The sequence below is a fragment of the Strix aluco genome, chromosome 1, assembly GCF_031877795.1.
Source record: "Strix aluco isolate bStrAlu1 chromosome 1, bStrAlu1.hap1, whole genome shotgun sequence".
NCBI lineage: Eukaryota > Metazoa > Chordata > Aves > Strigiformes > Strigidae > Strix > Strix aluco.
Window position 1 is genome coordinate 79404504 of NC_133931.1, and position 18513 is coordinate 79423016.

Below are 18513 nucleotides of genomic sequence, written 5' to 3' on the forward strand. Positions count from 1 at the left end.
GAACCTTCTTGCCTGCTCTCGGAAATTACACCAAGGGCTTGGCATTCAGTGCTCTGCCCCGCCTAGGAGCAATAAGGTGACATGCACTGGACTGCTGTCACAGACCTGTGAAGAGCTAGTCTGCTGCCAGTCAGAGGTGGTGCGAATCAGAGGGCAAAAGGAGTGTCACAGTCAGGCCCCCAGCTGTCCCTGTGCTTCTGGATAAGAGGAGGGGAGTGAGATTGTGGTGCTAATGACCTAAAGGTTTTGTGCCATTCATGGCTGCTCCTTCACACTTGAAGGATGCTCCAGTGATTGTGAAAGGCCTTCAATGTGCAAAGTCCCTACAGGCAGGAACATTACAGCTGGGGGCGGTACGAGTCTTATAGGAGAAACCTATCCAATATCCAAGAATTCAGCAGTGGAATAAATGGCGTAGTGTAACTACATCTCTCCAGGAACAGGCCCCTGTATAATCTAGTCTTCTGGGGGACAGAATGGGTGAGACCATTGCCTCGACTTGAGACACAAGTCAGAAGTTGAATTGAGAAGTGTCCCTGGGGACTTGCTTGAAGTCACAGTTACAAGGCAATTCTGGGAAAGGAGCCCATGTTCCCTGACTCCCCAGTACCTCTCTCCTCCACTCCAGTCACTAACTCAAACCTGCTTCAATATCTAGTAATAAAATACAGTAGTCTTCCTGATTTTCCAGCTAATTTTTTAAGAGACAGATTCCCTATCTTTTCCATTCCTATGTTTCAGGACCTCTGTAATTTAACACCTACACCTATCTCACCCATGCTCCACACATTTTGTCCTGCTGGCAACCAAGATATTGTTCAAGATGGATCTGGAAAGATGACATAACCAAAATCACCTTTGTCTTTCAGAAAGTTGGTCCCCGGCTGTGGACTTGAGGATACACTGTCTCCAGCCATGCAGAACAATTTGCCTCCAGTGTCATGAGCAGACCCACAAAGAATCTTTCAATAAGTCAAGGTCTGTTGTGGATCTCTACACATCCTTCAGGCAAAATCTGTAGGCAACCATTGGAGGTTAATGGAAGGGGAAAAGTGGAAGAAGGATGGAATTACAAGTGGGTATTAATGGCATTTCTGTTCAGATTGCCTAAAGTTGTCCACTGCAATGACTCCTTTCAGAGGCACCAACAGCATCTAGGGTGATGGAAGATTTGATGTCATTTGAACCCAAGAGAACACTTTTTGGTGGTATGGAGGCTTATCAGCAGGGGTATCTGTGAGAGAAAGCTGCTGAAATACGTACATCAAGCTCCTTTACCAAGACCTAAAATGGCACTGCTCTTTTAATATAGTAGTGTATGGCAATACTCAGTTTGTCTGTATATATTCAAACTTACCATAAGCATTTACCCAGAACATCACTGCTTTTCAGAGCAGTTACAATCCCTTCATTTCCAGCACTCAATTTTGCTCAGTTCTTTTCAGAACCAGATTTGTGCCTGATGCTGGGGTGGGAATAGCTCTTTGACTTTCCCCATTGCCTTCCTACTTATTCTATTAATAATTCTGTGAGTTTCCTCCCCTCCAGCCTCAGCAGCAGGCAAGCAAGCCAGCCAATCTGCAGGGTGCTAGAGGGTAGGGGCTGCCTCCTGGACAGATAGGTGGGGCCCTAAGCTCTTCTCGGCACAGGCAGGGTGCTCAGAGGACTCCACCAGCTGTGCAGACCATTTGTGCTCTGAGGTCATTCAGAGCTACCCCATCGCTGAGGAATCTGCTGGCTGCTTTCCTGACAGTGCCGTACAATGTCCCACCTTGCCTGCCAGCTAACACAACACGCTCATGCTGAGCCTGCTTGCCCTGCTCCCCAGAGGTGCTTCCCAACCATGCTCCCCAGCTTCAGCAAAGCCCCTCACACCCAAAACCTCTGGTTACCCACTGGCCACCATATCTGCTTCAAAACACCCTGCCCAGTCCTACTCCAGCCTACTCCCTGCACACTGCCGTTGGGTGCACTGGATGCAGAGTGGTTGCAAGAGGCAGTGCTAATCCACTGGGATCCATGAACACTGGTCCCAGTGCCTCAGAGCAATGCTGGGGCAGTGCTCTTCCCCCCAAGCACAGGGATAGGGACCCACAATAGCTGTATTTTTATCCTTTTCCATTGCGATCTCTCCCAGTCTGTCCTCCAGGGCTTAAAGCAATATACAATATCCAGTATCCAGAATGCACATGAGCCTTCTCCCTGAGACTTAGTAACTTATTTGCCACCACAGCTACAGCTAGGGACTGTCTGTTGGGCAGCTCAGCTTGCAGCACCCACTCTGGCCTGGAGAGACAGTGCTATTGCAGGAGGCTGAGCTGGCTGGGGCTCTGAACAATGTGGAGACAGAGCCTAGGGAGGGAAGGGCTGTGGTGGGGCTTTGCAGGAGAAAAGTGGGACTTGGGTGATGGGGCAGAGACAACATGTTTTGCCGGGAAAGCTTCCTTCTGTCAGGGCAGAGAGAGGGACCAGCTTCCTTAAATGACAGGGAGCCAGGAGACAAGAGAGATAACAAGGTTGACAGGGCAAGGACTCTCCAGTCAAGGCTTGTCCCACAGTTTCCCACAAGGTGAGAGCAGAACAGGCCCAGGGATAGACTCAGGTTCAGCTGGGAGTTGAGATCATCAGGTGAGCTTGTGATGAAGCAGGTCCAAGGTCCAGCTGATTGTATGTCAGGGTCAGTCCCAGCAGCGGTAGCCAGTGCCAGACACAGTTCAGTGATTGCCAGGCAGGTCTGAGGTCAAGGCAGGAAGTCAGTCCATGTGCCAGGGTCCAGACAAACAGCATCTATGGGCAGAAAGAGACGTGAAAGAGGTGGAGACAGACCATAATACAGCTCAGGCAGGGAATAAAAGCCCAGGGCTGAGCTGAAATGGGGCTCCTGCTCCCATGGGCAAAGGTTGAAGATAGAGGCCCAGGTGAGGTTGGTCAGGGCCATCAAGACCTATCAGTACCCTTGGGGCAAGGCAAAACGATGTCTCCTGCCTACCTCTCAACTTTTCAGCAGCTTCATGTCTGCCTCTGGAAGGCAAAGGATGCTCCCACTCCCTGAGGAAGGCTGATCCCTCCTGTGCTACCTCACCTCATTTCTACAGCTTTGTCTTCACAGGGCAGCAGGCCAGTGCCCTGCAAAGCATCTTCCACCAACCAGCCTCTAGGGACCACTGCTGCTGGGACATTGACCATTGATGTCAGGGTCTCATCTAACATCAAGTCACTGCACGGGCCTCTCCTGGGACTGTCCACAAATTTGGGAGGGAAAGAATTGTCCCCCATGGGATGTCAGCAGTATGTCCCTGCTTTCTGACAGGTCTGGGTGACCGGGGGACTGGGAGCTCTCATGGGTGCACATTTGGTACACACAGGTCAGCTGGGCTCTGGCACTGGTCAGGGGCATCGCAGCATCACGGTGCCAGGAGACTGCTCTCAAGGCCAGTTTGTGCTTCCCAGCACCCACCCCAGGGCTGCTTCAGCCAAGGTCATTCCTGGAAAAAAGTTCTGACCTATTTTCTCTGCAAGACATCCAGTGACATAGAGTCCCTGCTGCCTGCAAAACTGCCTTCTTCCCTAAAGAAAAAATGACAGAGGAGAAAAGCTGTAATAGCTATAATAAATAAGTATAATAAAATCTTGAGGGGGATATATAAGATGAAAATAGATTACCGCTCACTGTCTCTTCAAAAGACAAAACACAAGAACTAGAGGCAGGTCCAAAACAAACACATGGCTTCTTCATGCAGGATGCCTTCAGCCATGGACACCTTGCCTCAGGAGAGTGTGGGTAATAAATGTTTATGTGGTTTCATAAAATAACTGGATGGAGACGCTGCAGAGGAAAAGCACAATTAAATACAAAGATTCAACACCTGTCTCAGACTGCTGGAGACTAGGAGAATATTTGGGGTATTTACTACATACTTCCTTGCTCTTATATCTTCCACAGGGAATTTGCCACTGGATAATCTCACAACCAGGATATAGCATTAAACTGTTTTATACTGATCTAGTTCAGCTGTTCTCATTCATTTCACTAATGAAATGCTCCAGTGGCAGGAGTGTGCTGCAGCACCCATTAGGCAAAGCTAGCAAGGCAAGAAGCTCCATGGCCCCGCGCTGCAACCACTTCTCCCAACACAGCCCCATACCTGTTATTTAAATAGCTGGCTAGTGGTTGTCTGTCCTGGGCTAGCTTGTCACCTTTGCAGTCTCTCCCTGCCAGGGTGACAGGGTCACAGATGTAAGATGGGAGGGATTTTTTCTTGTGGGTGGAACAGAGACCTCACAGGACAGAGGGCATCCAGAGAAGGAGTGGATGCCAGCCCTAAGCAGTAGTGTCCTGGATTATTTGTCCTTTCTCTTCAAGGGCCACCTGTGAAGTCCTCTGTCTATGGGATGGTATCAGAGGAGGGGGCAGCGAGCCAGCCTTTTAGAAAACTATTATTTGGTAACTGAGGGAAGCTCTCAGCTTCATGTTGTGGAATTTGGTGAAAGACAGATCTGCATTCATTTATCAAACTACCTTCAAGATTTTATAAATCTCACTCATAACTTCCCTGAGCCTTCCTGTCGCCAAACTGAAGAGCTGCAGCCTTTTCCGTAGTACCTCATAAAGCAACTATTCCATCCCTTTGCTATAGCTGCCCTTCTGATACAGGGAAATGATCACCTGCTTTGCAACTTATTTACTTATAGCAACTTATAATGATTTCTGAATATTGCTTAATAATCCTGCTTGCCCAGACTGTTCTGTGGAAACTTACCAAGGACTATTGTGTTCATCAAAACAAAGCAGTTTTCTGTGGAATCTTACCAAGAACTACAACGTTCAGCAAAAATAAGAGACATGTCCTTGGAAAGCAGATGTGTTCTAACAAGTTGAGTCTTTGTAGACTATAGATAGCCATATATGGACAGTAGAAACTAATATGCTAGTGCTTTTAGATAAGATGGGATAAACCAGCTGGAACCATTCTTGTTGTTCAAGAAATTGGCAAAGAGAATCTGCGCATGCTCGGAGGAAAAGGACAAGGTGAGAAAGACTGTGAGCCTTCCTCCAAAGGCGCCCACCAGGAGGCAATGCACAGGCACAAAGATAATATAAACTGTTGACACAAGCCTTTGAACTAACCCAGCCTTACTTATGCATATGTATATTTGTATTATGTAATCCAATTAATATGTATATCCACATTCTAGAAGTTTATGGTAAAATGTGTTGTTGGTATGCAAGCTTTGTGGAGAAATCCCCTTGCATCCCGGTGCCAGAGTAACTCTATTCGAGTTGTAGAGTCTGTTTCCATGAATCACTTCCCTGTGCCTTCTCTAACTCCACCATGTCTTTCTTGAAACACAGAGACCAGAACAGCCCCCACTGCTCAAGATCAGGGTGCATGGAGGTCTTATATACTGCTAAAATGGCACCCTCTTTCTAATTCTAAATACTTTTGCCAGAGATGCCCAACATTTATTTTGGCTGCTGATGCATAAGCCCATTTATAGGGTAACAAATGGCAAGTCCAGAATCTCCTTCCTAATCTGCAACTGCAGATCTGAGCTCTGAGTTCACCACCATGTAGGAATGAGCTAGATTATTTTCCTGAAATATATTACTGTGATGGTTTAGCCCCTGCCGGGGTCTCAGACCACGCGGCCGCTGCCCCTCCCCCACAAATGGAGTGAAATACAAAGCCCCGAAACTGAGATAAGGAAAGGTTTAATACAACAGTGCAACAGCAACACAACAAACAGCAACAATAAGAAAAACAGTAATAACAATGAACAGAGCAAAGTATATCTACCAATACAGCAGTGAGAGGACCAGATGTGTAAAACCACGCGCCCCCACTCCCGCGCCAGGATGTGACACGCCAGGATGTGACGTCTGCATGGTATCTGAATAACCCGGCTACAGCTCCCCCCCACTGCTGGGGAAACTTAACCCTATCCTGGTTAAACCAGGACAATTACCTTACATATATCTATGTTGAAGTTCATCTGACAGTTTTCTGCCCAACCATTTTGTTTTGTGGGATCCTTCTGAACTTCCTTGCCATCAGAACAGCATTTGACCACCCAAGCAAATTCAGCATCATCCTCAAAATTGGAGATTTCACAATTTAGTCACTTCTCCAGGTCATCCATGAAGATGCTGAATAAAACTAGTCCCAGGAGCAATCCCTGGGCTATCCTTTGAGGAGAACCTCATTGCTCTCTACAGCTTCCTGAGGAGGGGAAGAGGAGAGGGAGGTGCTGAGCTCTTCTCCCTGGGATCCACTGATGGGATACATGGCAATGGTTCAAAGCTGCACCAGAGCAGGTTTGGACCAGACATTAGGATGCATTTTTTTACCAAGAGGGTGGTCAAACACTGGAACAGCCTTCCTAGAGAGGTGGTCAGTGACCCCAATCCTGTCAGAGTTTAAGAGGCATTTGGACAATGCCCTTAACAACATGCTTTAACTTTTGGTCAGCCCTGAACTGGTCAGGCAGTTGGACTAGATGATCATTGTAGGTCCCTTCCAGCTGAAATTATTCTATTCTATTCTATTCTATTCTATTCTATTCTATTCTATTCTATTCTATTCTATTCTATTCTATTCTATTCTATTCTATTCTATTCTATTCCATTCCATTCCATTCCATTCCATTTCATCCTCACTGCTTATTCTTCTGCACCCTGAGAAGCATCCCTACACTTTGCTTCTCGTCCTTTACTCAGCTTTCATTCCATAAAAGGAGCTTTCCTCCAACCATGTAACAACTTAGTTCCTTTAATAACTTCTGGTGAGGAACCTGTCAATGGCTTTTTGGAAGACCAAATACTTTATGTCTCCTGGATCCCTCTCCTGTGCTTATTGAGACCCTCACAGGACCCAGCATGGCAATGACACAGGATTTCCCTTTATAGAGGTCACACCGATTCAACAGACTGTTGTTCACATACTCATCGGTCTTACTCTTTATTATAGAAACCACTCTCTTACCATACATAGAAGTCAGACTCACTGGTTGTTTTTTATAGTGGGGGGGTTACACTGGCAGCCCACCAGTGCTCTGGCACAGAGACAGTAATGACAGGTTATATAACTTGGCCAGCAGTTTGCAGTTCCACATTCTAATTTCTTCAGGACTTTCAGGCAAATGTCATGCAGTCCTAGTGACTTAGTAACATTCAAAGTATCTGTCTGGTTTTACTTCAGACTAAGCTGTTTCCTCTAATCAATCTACTGCAAATACAGCATCAGGAGAGGAAATCTCCCCACCAAACAAGGCACGCCTCTCCTGTAAGGTGGAAGAAACATCTGTATCCCAAGGCTTCTCTCCCAGACAGACGTAAAACAAAGGAGTTTTAAAGCTTCCTGAACTCACTGAAAGAGACATTTGAGGTCTGATGTCTTGGCATATCCACCGCTCGAGCTGAATTCTCTTGACTCTTTCCCAGAAGCATGGCTGCCGTCGTGGCTGTTGCTGCATCTGCAAAGTGATACTAATGAAGGGCAGAGGCAAGAAATCAAGACGGGTGTAGAAAAATATAACACGTGGAAACTGGCCCCAGGTGACACTAGGGGGTGATATTAAACTAAGGACAAATACATTCATTGTATAGATTCATTTAGCTGCTCTGAAATTCAGTTTCATAGAAATGATCTGTTACATCTAAGACCTTCAAGCCTTCGTTTTTCTGAACTGGGGACCTTCCAGAATCTGAGCTCTACAGCTTTCCTTGTCACTGTGGTCCAATGATCCATCTCTGGTATGAGATGACACTAAGTGAATACCTAGATATATGGATGGCTGAGGACCTGAGACAAAAATGAATAGGGTGCAGACATGCAAATATGCAAGCAGAATCAAAAGAGGTAGAAAAATCTCCTTAACCTGATGAGAGGTTATTGGATGGATATGTATAGTGGGGGTAGGGATTTCACCTTCAATATCCCTGCTACCACAATTCTCTGCAGAAAAAGGAGGCAGGACAATTTTGGCTGCCTTGAGGCAGACCCTGATCCCTGCTAGCCTGGGTTTACCTTCATACCATCCTGCCCTGTAGGAGCTGTAGGACCTGTCCACTGCTGTGGTCTCTGGAGATATTTCAGTTTGCATAGCTCATCCAGGGAACTGCCCTCTGAGGGATGATCTGCAGGCATGACACAAGCTATAGGATGCCTAGCTGTGCTCCATCCCTAGGGGAGCTCAGATACAGCTTAAGTCTTCCAGAGAGGATATTTCATCAGACTCTGTGACCACATGAAAACAGGCTTCACTCATGGGAGATTCAGAGTCCTCTTTCATCAGACTGTCGGAGAGAGCTGCTGGTGCAGAGATGTTAGAACAGATTGTTCCAGAGATGAAAGGAACTCCAGACTGACCCTGATCTACCTCAGCTTTATACCCTGTCATAGCTGGTGGCTCCACCAGTTCTCAGCAACCTCATATACATGGTATAACATTCCCACACTTTGTGCAGAGGCTTTTCTCTCCTAATCCTCAGTTTTGAATCACTGAAGAATACCTCCAGGATAAACATGTCCATCCTGTATTATCCGTGCAAAACAGGGAACAGAAAAAGAGTTTTGGCCTTGAGTCACATCTTGTTCTTTTGTACCTCCCTCAGTTCATAGTAACTCCACCAACTGCAACATAATTGTTCCAATTTGCAGCACACTTTGGCTCAAATAGCACTTATATTCCAATGGAGATAAGTTCAGAATTATTCCAACAAAATTATGTGTAGTATGAACAGAAACTAGGCCTATAATAATAATTAAAAAAAACCCAACAAACACAAAAGAGTAAGAACTTGAATCCAAGGATCATTTTTTAAAGGATTTTATTTCCTGGACACATCTAAAGACTTTTTTGTTGTTGTTGTTAAATGGGGGGGGACCAGGGGTGTCCACAGACTTTCTAAAACCACAAATGCCAGTAATTTCTGGAGGAACCGAGAGTACCCAAAGTGACTGTGTATCATTGCCCAACAGTCTAGGTTCCTGAGATAACTGACGTTGCTGCTCTTTACCATTGTGCATGTTTAGTTCAGTACCTGCTCACTTCAGCTGAAAAATCTCGTGGCACAGCTGACTAGCAGAGATCACATGCCTGCACTACAGGAAGCTGGTCTTCCCATGTGGGCACATCTATATCAGTTCACTTAAGTCATCGATAACAGCATCAGTCTTTTGCTCAGATGAAATTCAAAGTGCTTTTCTCCACAGCCACTGACCCAGATTCATGAACATGGCCAGCTGCCAGTGATAAAACCAGGACATTAAGTAGATACTTTCCCCCACTAGGAAAGATGCAGATCAAAGCCTCTTCCATATTGGCCATGTAAACTCCTTAAAAACTATCCATCTCTTGGGGTCCCTGCACTATACTGTGCTATTCCTTCAAAGGAGGAAATGGTTAGGGTATTTGTGATGATCTGGCTGGAGCATGAATTAGGTGCCTCTGTGCAATGTTGCCCAGCAGCTCTCAGCCACAGCTTGGAAAGCTGAAAGCTCTCCAGCTAATGCATTATTTTCTTTCAGTGATCTCATGTTTAAAGCATCATTTCCTTAGTCTTAGGCTCTCCCATGGGGTCAGTAAATTCCACACTCAAAGAAGATTTTAATTCCTTGGTGAGTGACAAGCTGGAATGGCAATCTGAGACCTAATCCCTCTCTTGAGTGGTGAATGGAGCATCTCATCATTAGTATATCAGACAGATGCTATCAAAGATATCATGGGAATAGCAAACACCAGCAATCTGAGCCAGCTGGAAAATTATAAGACTTGGGATGGTCGCCTCTCCACCCCATCAGCCTGTAGGGATCTTTGCTGAACCGTCCCCACCTCCCTCCTACTGGTATAGCATGAAACAGTACAGACATCTTTCTTTTGCTTTCTCTTCCAGCTCTTTCCCTTCCTTCAGACCCACCATTCCCCAGTTTGCCTGGGGGAAAGAAGCAATTAATATTTAAAACTTGTTCCACTTTATGCATTCCCATTTTATTTCCTTCTCCTTTGAATTGCTTTCCAGCTCCTTGTCTTTCTGCTGAAACATCCTGACACGTTCCTTTTAAAACCCTTTGCATGTACCAATTGGCTTCAGCACAGCAGAATAAGTACATTTGGAAAGGCAGTGAAATTAGGGCTCAGCAAGAGAAGGGGGTGGGTGGGGTGAGATCCCAGAAAAATCCCAGATGCCCATTTTTCCCCAAGATGCTGTTGTCCTGTTAAGGAGTAACTTCCATCATCCCATAAACTTCGCTGTCTACTTCCTGCCATTATCCTGGGTTCAGCAATTTCTGGGAATTTGTTTGGCGTAAGATCTACAAATCACCCAGCAACAACCATGAAGCAACACAGGACCACCTGTCTCTTACAGCCATTGCTCACAGCGTGATGGAGAAAGGCTTAGTGACAACGAGGAGTGTTTATCTCAAATCTCTAGGGCATCTGGAAATAGAAATGTCCCCTGTCTTGCCTCTCCAGTGCTGACTCACTGCCTTTCCTTTGAAGCAGATCTCCCTTTATCTCTCTCCACAGAGAGGGTGTGCCTCCACTTAGTACTGCTGGCTTTTTGCTCCTCTCCAACCAAGGTACCTCTGCTAATGTTACCTATCGTTCAGCCAGGGTTGATTCTTGTCCCATTAAGTCAGGGAGATGGGGGGGAGGCATGGGATACCCATGACTTACAGGAAGCACCATCACTGCCACTGTCTTTCCCCACCCAGACATCCCACTTCCACCTTACCATCTGCCTCCTACACCTTTCACTTGCCTATTTGTTTTTTCATCTCTCTGTCTTCGCAGACAGACAAGACATTCAACAGATCCTTGGCAAGCAAAAAAAAATCTGCACTAGTAGGTGTACGTGGACTAGTGAAGGTGGTCTTCAAGGGTCAGCCCCAGGTCTCTTTTCCTCTTGTTCACAGTCTCTTTTCCTTCTCATTGAGGTCCTTGAATTCCTTAATTTTCCCACAACTCTGATTTTCAGCAACCAGCACCACTCTCTGCTCTCTTCAGTGCCCATCTCCCACACCTTTCCTTTTCACAGCCAACCATATGCTCCCTCTTCATCCCACCTGGTAACTCTTCACTCTTGGCCTGTTCCAGTTTCATCAAAGACTCCTTGTGCCTCCCTCTTTGTCGGAGTCACCATTAGCCAGGGTCCTTATTTCTCCGTGCGGGAACAGAAACGACGCAACACCAATGTGATGATCAGGTCATCCATCTTTTTATTATAGTTATTGTTCTTCTATATCCTATTCCTTTTCTGGTTACATTTATACTCTACTAAGTTCCGTACACGCACTCATCTATCTTCTAATAGGCTACAGGTCATCTACACGCGCTGTTCACGCGCCTCTACAAGCATTTGCATTGGTTAATTGCAATTAGCACATAAAGCCCAAAACTTGCCAAAACTCCCTTATCTCATACCCTGTTTTGCTCAGACTTGTGTGCTTTTGCTGACCACAGGTGTTTCTCACTTATCTGCTGTCTTGTGTGTTTTTGCCAGCCTTATTTTGCTGGCCTTGTCTTCGTCCTTGCATTCTTCTGTCTGCACTAACTTTCTCCCAGCGCGGCCCAGACTCCTACACCTCTTTCCTGCCCTACAGAAAAGACCCTAAAGTTGTGCCATTTCTTCCTATTCTGTGGTCTCTGCTGCTCTGCCTGTAGTCACTTGCCATAGGTAGGTGCTTGCAGACATTTAGTCTGCAAAAAGTGAGAAAAATGTGAGAGTGGGATGTTATACAGACAGATATTTAGGGCTGGGCCTCAGGACTATGTGCACTCTAGCTGTGTTGCCAGCCACTGCAGTACAAGCCCAGTCCCACTTGGAAGCCCTTTGGCTATGAATACTGATTTCAAGCGGACATAACCTGCTAAGATTGTTTAAACAAAGCACCCTTCTGACAAGGCTATGCAGCTTTAGCCTGGCTCAGGCTGCGAGCGGAACAAGTTCATGGCTGCTTGCAACAGCCTTGACAAAGCCAAACACAACAATGTTGCTGTCTGCCTTGGTGTTATGCATCAGGATGCATCAGGAATACACCTGAGCAGGAGGTGAGCTCTACTTTGCCTTACTCTGTGGAGCCAGAAGTTGATTCCACCTGTAGTGAACAGTGGACACGAGTGAGCCTGCCCCTTTAATTTTGCCCCAGGTTATCTCTGTGTTTCTGAGAAAGAAAAAATCTGAGCAAAGTCAGAGTTAAACCAGACGGGTTAGCAAAACAGGGAAAAGCTGGGACAATAACAAGCACTCATTCTATTCAAACCATCTGATGGGATCACCTTACCTTGCACTGCCTACCTACCCTGAGCTGTTAGCTGCTGCACACAGTTACTCACAGCAACAGCCCTACTGACAGGGAGCGTTTTCACAGCTCACTGATCTCTAAAGCAACATCAGAGAGCACTACAAAGTACAGTGTTTGCAAATACATACAACAACATGCAAACTATCCCCTCCCCTTGCATCTCCTGCTTGCAAACACCAGTGCCTAAAAATTACCTTCAGCTTTATCCTCAACAGAGTCAGAGGAAGTAATAATGTTTTGTCTTTACTGAAGGACATGTGGTTTTTACTTGTGGTTAGCCACCCATCTGAGATATCTTGGCAACTTTCTTGATTTTCTAAGCATTCTGGAAAAAAAGAAAGAACCTTAAAGAAATTTTCAACAATCTCTAAGCTCAACACCTGGAAGAAAAACTAAAGAACAGTTTAATAGAGCAGTTGGAATAATTTGCAATCCCCTTAACAAATAACATTATCATAGCTTTGCTGCAGTCCATGGCAAACTACCAGCCCAGATGCAAAATTTCCTCACCAGCTCTTAATATAGCAGTGGCAGGAAGGGAAGGAAAGAAAATGTATTGCCACAGGTGCCACCATCTGCTCCATGATCTGAAAGGGAAACTTTGTTTTGGAGCTTTATTAGCCCATTCCACTCCCCACTTTCTGAAATTCAGCATTCTGTTATTTGTTGGACTTTGATATGCTTCAGTGCCAAAGATAAGAAACAGGCAAATAAGTAAAATGTGCTGAGGGAGGTTTCTGAAGGCATGAAGAGGAGGTAGGCACCAAACTCCCATCACTCTTCCCATGGGAGCTCTGCAACAAAATACTCTTTGTGGGTCTACCTTTAATTTTTTGTATCATCATAAATTAAATTAAGCTGGATTGTTTTGTGTCCCTGTGACAAACCTACCTACCTGAGAAATGGCCCCCTCACTACACCTTTCTAGAGGCTAAGCTACCACTCATTGCCTGCAGTGAAACACCTTGAAGTGTCATTAGTTAAAGGTAGGAAGTCCAGTTTGATTAAAACCTACGTGAGGTAGGCAACTACAGTCCTAAATAACAATCTTAGTACGCCTGTAGATGTGGCCAAAATGAGTTACAACGAGGCCCTCAGATGGGCTGAAGCTGAATCTATGGGTGTAGTCACCTCTACCATGTCTTCCATCAATTCCTCAAGTTCCATCAAGTTCAACTTCTAATCAGTCCTCTAGCCCTGAAGCCTCACTAATCCAGCATAGCAATCATTCAGCTTCCTCCCTAGGGCCTGCTCTGAAGAAGGCAAAGACAAAAACCCCTCCAAGACCTAGCAGCATAGTTCCTCGGAGCCAGAGGTTGCAGCTGAGGAAGGACAACTGCTCCTCACGCTAGTACAGCTGGTGCTGTACAGAGGGACATGTTTTTAAAACAAGTGCACAGTCTTTTATAATATATTATAAAGCATAGATGCAATCCTGCCTGTAGGCCAGAAGATATTAGATTTTTTTTTATACTGACTGAGTGCACATTATGGGAATACTGGCAGTGCTATGTATGCATGTGCATGTACAGGGCAGTGGGGGAGTGCTTTTCTTTGTGCTTGCTGACTGTGGCCTGTACACTGAAAGCCCATTCCTGTCTGGAGCTCAGGAGTCAAAAAAGCTGAGAAAAATTATTAAGGTAAAACAGTGACTATCTGGTTTAGACACCACAGTAAAAAGAAAAAAACCAAACCAAAACAAAAAACCAACCAAACAAAAAAAACCCAAAAAAACCCAAAAAACAAACCCAAACCCAAAACAAAACAACAAAACCAAGAAACCAATAGATGCATAAATGCTAACTTGACAGAATGGAATGCAGAAAATGGAGTAGAGTCGAAGACTCATCTTGTTGCCATAAAGATTATATTGTTGCCATAAAGACTAAACTGAAATTGTTGCCGTAAAGATTAAACTGAAAACCCATAAAAGAGCTCCTATTCAGTGTGTAAAAATAAAGCAAGCAAATGAAGAAGCACTAGAAGTTAAGTCTGTGTAGTATTAAACCGATCAAAGATATCAGATGCTACCAAAATACTTGTTCCAGAGAGCAGAAATCAGAACCTGGAATTTGACTTTCAAAAAGGCAGAGGATGCAGTGGTTCAGATTCAAGCTGTGGTTTAGTATTTTCTTTTATATAAAAGACCTCAGTCTTCTTGTGAAGAGGAGATTATCAGCAGTGGACAGGATATGTGCTCTTGTTCTTCAGGACTCTCAACTCTACCATGTTCTTTTGTCATATCTATCTCCAGTCCTTGAGGTTTTCCCCTGGGAGACCTCTTTTGCTTTAGTCCATGCAAACTTCTTCACTCAGGCATCAAGGATTCCTTGTGTGCAGGCCATGAGCATTCCTCCATGAGCACTTCCTCAGTGTCCAAAATCCCAGTCTACAAAAGGTGACATTAGGGGTCTTCTAGGTTCTCTCTTCCATTTTGTCCACGTACAGTGTGGTTGCCCGCAATAGGGTCTCCGTTCCCCATATGCCTGGGGTTGCCCTCAGCCCATTCCCTCTGCCCTCCTACTGCCCTGCATCTCGGTTGCCCCCCACAAATCTTTAGTCCACTTCCCTCCTGTATCCTATGACAACCCCTACACAAGCGGTTCAGGCTTTCTATGTGCTGACTGGCCAGCCAGCAACCTAAATAATACAAAGAACTGATGAATCCATGCCACACTATTTTGCTCAGTGCAGTGAATCTGTCTCTTCTGTGCTGTCCAGATTTTCTAGACATGTTGAACAACTAAATAGCACTGAGGACTTAGCTGTTTTGTCAAATTCGTTTGGAATTTACCAAAGGGCTTTAAGTTAATAGGAAAGATCTGACAAGACACCACAATGCCCAGGGGAACAAAAGCATCTGCATGAGGTCCCCTGATCAGGCCTTACATACGTCTACTATGTCTACCACAGTGTTTTTATGCAGCTGATTTACCTTATATCAAGGCTGCCAGGTTCTGTAGAATTGAGCATTACAGACCCAAGTTTGTAATGTCTAACCTATATGCCTATATATCAGTGCTCTCTAGGCACAAAGGATACTCTCAAATGTGAGTTTTGAGAATCTGTGTGTGTTTTTTAGTAAAGTAAATGTTAACACTGGCAAAATTCTGAATGTTCCATCTTAGGTGCCGTGTTTCTACAAAAACAAATACATAATGAAACTCAATACCTGTCCTACAACAAGCCACTCTGAATCCTTCAAGGACAATGAATTTTGACAAAATACTCCTCTGTTTCACAGTCTTACCCTGTCTCAAGAGAAATTTGGCAAAGCTTAGCCCAATTCCCTGAGACATCTGTTCATTCACATAAAAACCCAAGCTGGAATGGTTTGCCAGCCAAGATACTACCTTCTGAGAAACCAAGGATCTTTTATTTAAAATCCATGTGAGACAATAGTTGTAGGGAGTTTAATTTCATCATCTCTGTCTGTTCTCATAGCAACCCTGATAAATTGGGCATGAATCCATAGCTGGGAATTGAATTCACACTTTACAGACTATCTGAACCACATACCCACATTGCTTTCTTTCAGGAAGGTTTGTGCATTGTTATCTTCCCGTTACGCCAGAGCTGCACAGACACACGCATCAGATGTGCCTGCACCAGTGAATGGAGGTGTCTTCAGTTCTCCCACGTGAAACCATTTCTCCTCTACATGCTGAGTCCAGAACCATGTCAGGACTGGCAGGAAGCACAGAAGTCACCGTCCGGCCCTTCCCTTTTCACTGAGAAGGCGCACAGATCCAGCCCAAGGGCAGGATTGGAGAGGGCATCATGGAAATTCTCACCTCCAATGTGGAGGACTATTTTTACCAGCATGACTCATGGCAACAATGCCCTGCAGACCTGGAGAAGCTTTCCCTGTGCTGGCTGGTCCCACTAAGAACAGGCTCATCTCTCCTGAAATCAAACAGCAAGGAGATGGGAACACAATGTACAGTGCCCAAACCAGAGGAGAGCGCACTAATCACTGACAGAGGGCATAAGCCAAGGAACAAGGGAAGATTTTGCACTTTCACCTCATGGGCCTGCATGAAATCTTTTTGAGAGACAGGAGAGTTTCTTTAATATTAACTCAGTGTGGTACAGAGACAACTATCTTCTCAGGAGAGATATGCAGTGCATTGCAGGATTAAGTGGAAGGAGTAACGTGAAGAAGAGGTTTGAGATGGAGGGATGGCTGAAGAACCGCTGGGGACGTGGGACCTGAGGTGGGACCCACCTGGTGGGAGACTCTGAAGCAGAGGCACTGTGGAGTTCAAAGACACACGTGCAGCTGCAGCTCCACCATAGACCACTTAGGGCTGGCCTGGCACATGCCCCTGCCTAGGAGGGAGCCAGAGGGAAGGTGACTGCACGAGGGAGCTGCCAGGCATGGCTGGCAGAGGCAACTGCAAAAAGAAAAATATTGTAGGGCAACAGAAACAATGGCTGCACCTTGAAGGACAATATTTTGTGAAAGCTGAGAGCTCCCTGGGCTCACATGTATTTCAGTGAGGAGAAACTGGGCTGTGTTCAGTACGATATTTTAGCCACATCTATTCCCTCAGCATCACAGATGAAGGCAAGACCTCACCACATAATTACTGTGAATTACACTGAGAGGGACCAAAGGAGTTGAAACACAGTGATGTTCCCCTAGTCACTAGGGACGGGCTGTGCCTTACCAATCCTGATACCCAATTAAATCACAGTAGAGAGAAGCTTGATGATATTGGAAGGATTTGTGGAGGTGAAGAAGTAATGTTGTCATCAAGGTTGGTTTAGATTCAACTCTGAATGAGGGGCAGAGGGTAGGGCAACTGCCTGAGACTATGTGAGATGACAGGATTTGCATTGAGCTGATTGTGAAAAGATGCGATGAACTTTCCTGAAAAAAAGGAAGGAGCATCACCAGAAACTCAGCTGGTGCTGGGGCTTCTTATGAAAATACTGTGGGGGAGAAAGGAGTGGAGGACACCGGTGCTTAGTGAAAGAGATGTTATTAAATGTCAGACAATCCTGATGTGGAGGAAGGGCAGACAGCATAGCAAGAGGCCATTGCAGCTGCATCCAGATGTCTGCAAGTGTTTCAGAATCAAACAGGAGGCTTACAAAGGGGTGAAACACAGGCATGTGTCTGAGGACAAGAGTAAAGAAACAACACACCCCGTAGAAAGGCTAAGGCAGCATCATAGCTTATTGCTATCAAGCAGCACAGAACTAGTAATAAAAGTATTTGTAAATGCATCAAAAATGAGAGAAGGGCAAAAGGAAAGTGCTGGCTGTTAGCAGGAAGGAGAACTAATACCATAAAGTCTGGTGAAGACTGAAGTGTCCAGAGCATTTTGGTTCAGTCTTCACAAAAGTTAATTTTAACCACAATCTGAATGAAATTAATTTTATAGCAGAAACAAGAGTACAGGTGTATGGAGGGGGTGGAGAAAAAAATAAAATAACCAGATGTGGACAGGTTTGAAATTCACGTCAGTGAGTTTAAGCACGTCTGTGAACTGTGAGCCATGATGTCTCTGACTACACAGGCAGAGTGTGATGTCCCCGGGGACTGGAAGAGGACAAACACAGAGGCCAGCCTTTCTGTGGAAGAAAGGAAGGCACTGGTAGCACTTTTACACTACCAGTAATGCCTGAAAGATATGAAAACAGATTACCCAGAAGTCAGTTGATAGACATGGAGTCTGTCATACATAGACTAACATAATAAGATGCTAAAGGAAATAACAACCTAATAAAGGTAATAGCCAACAAGAAACTCCTGCCCTCCTGAGCTCTCTCCCTGCTAGACCAGTCTGGAAATGGAAGAAGAGGGATTGGAAGTCTTCACTCTATTTTCTTTCTATGCTCTGTGGATGTCTGATGGCAGCTCCTATTCCTACTTTGTTCTTCTTTCTCTTCTGAGTTTTCCTGCTCTTCACAGTCTCTTTTGTGTCCTACCCTCTTCCCACTTGTTCATGTCCTTCTTCTCTGGTCCTGCTCATTCCTCTAGTCTCCTCACTTCAGTCATCATTCCCAACGTTTTGCAGCCCCCTTTCAGTCTGCATACATTCTTCCCATTGTCCTTCCCCTTCCCTCCTTCTAGATCTGTTTTTATGAATCCTGAATAGGATATTCTATTTCCAAGAAAACATCCCAGCCTTCAAAATCAGAACTATATTTACCTCAAAGCTGAAAATCATGGAGCTGAAAATCTCACAGCTCA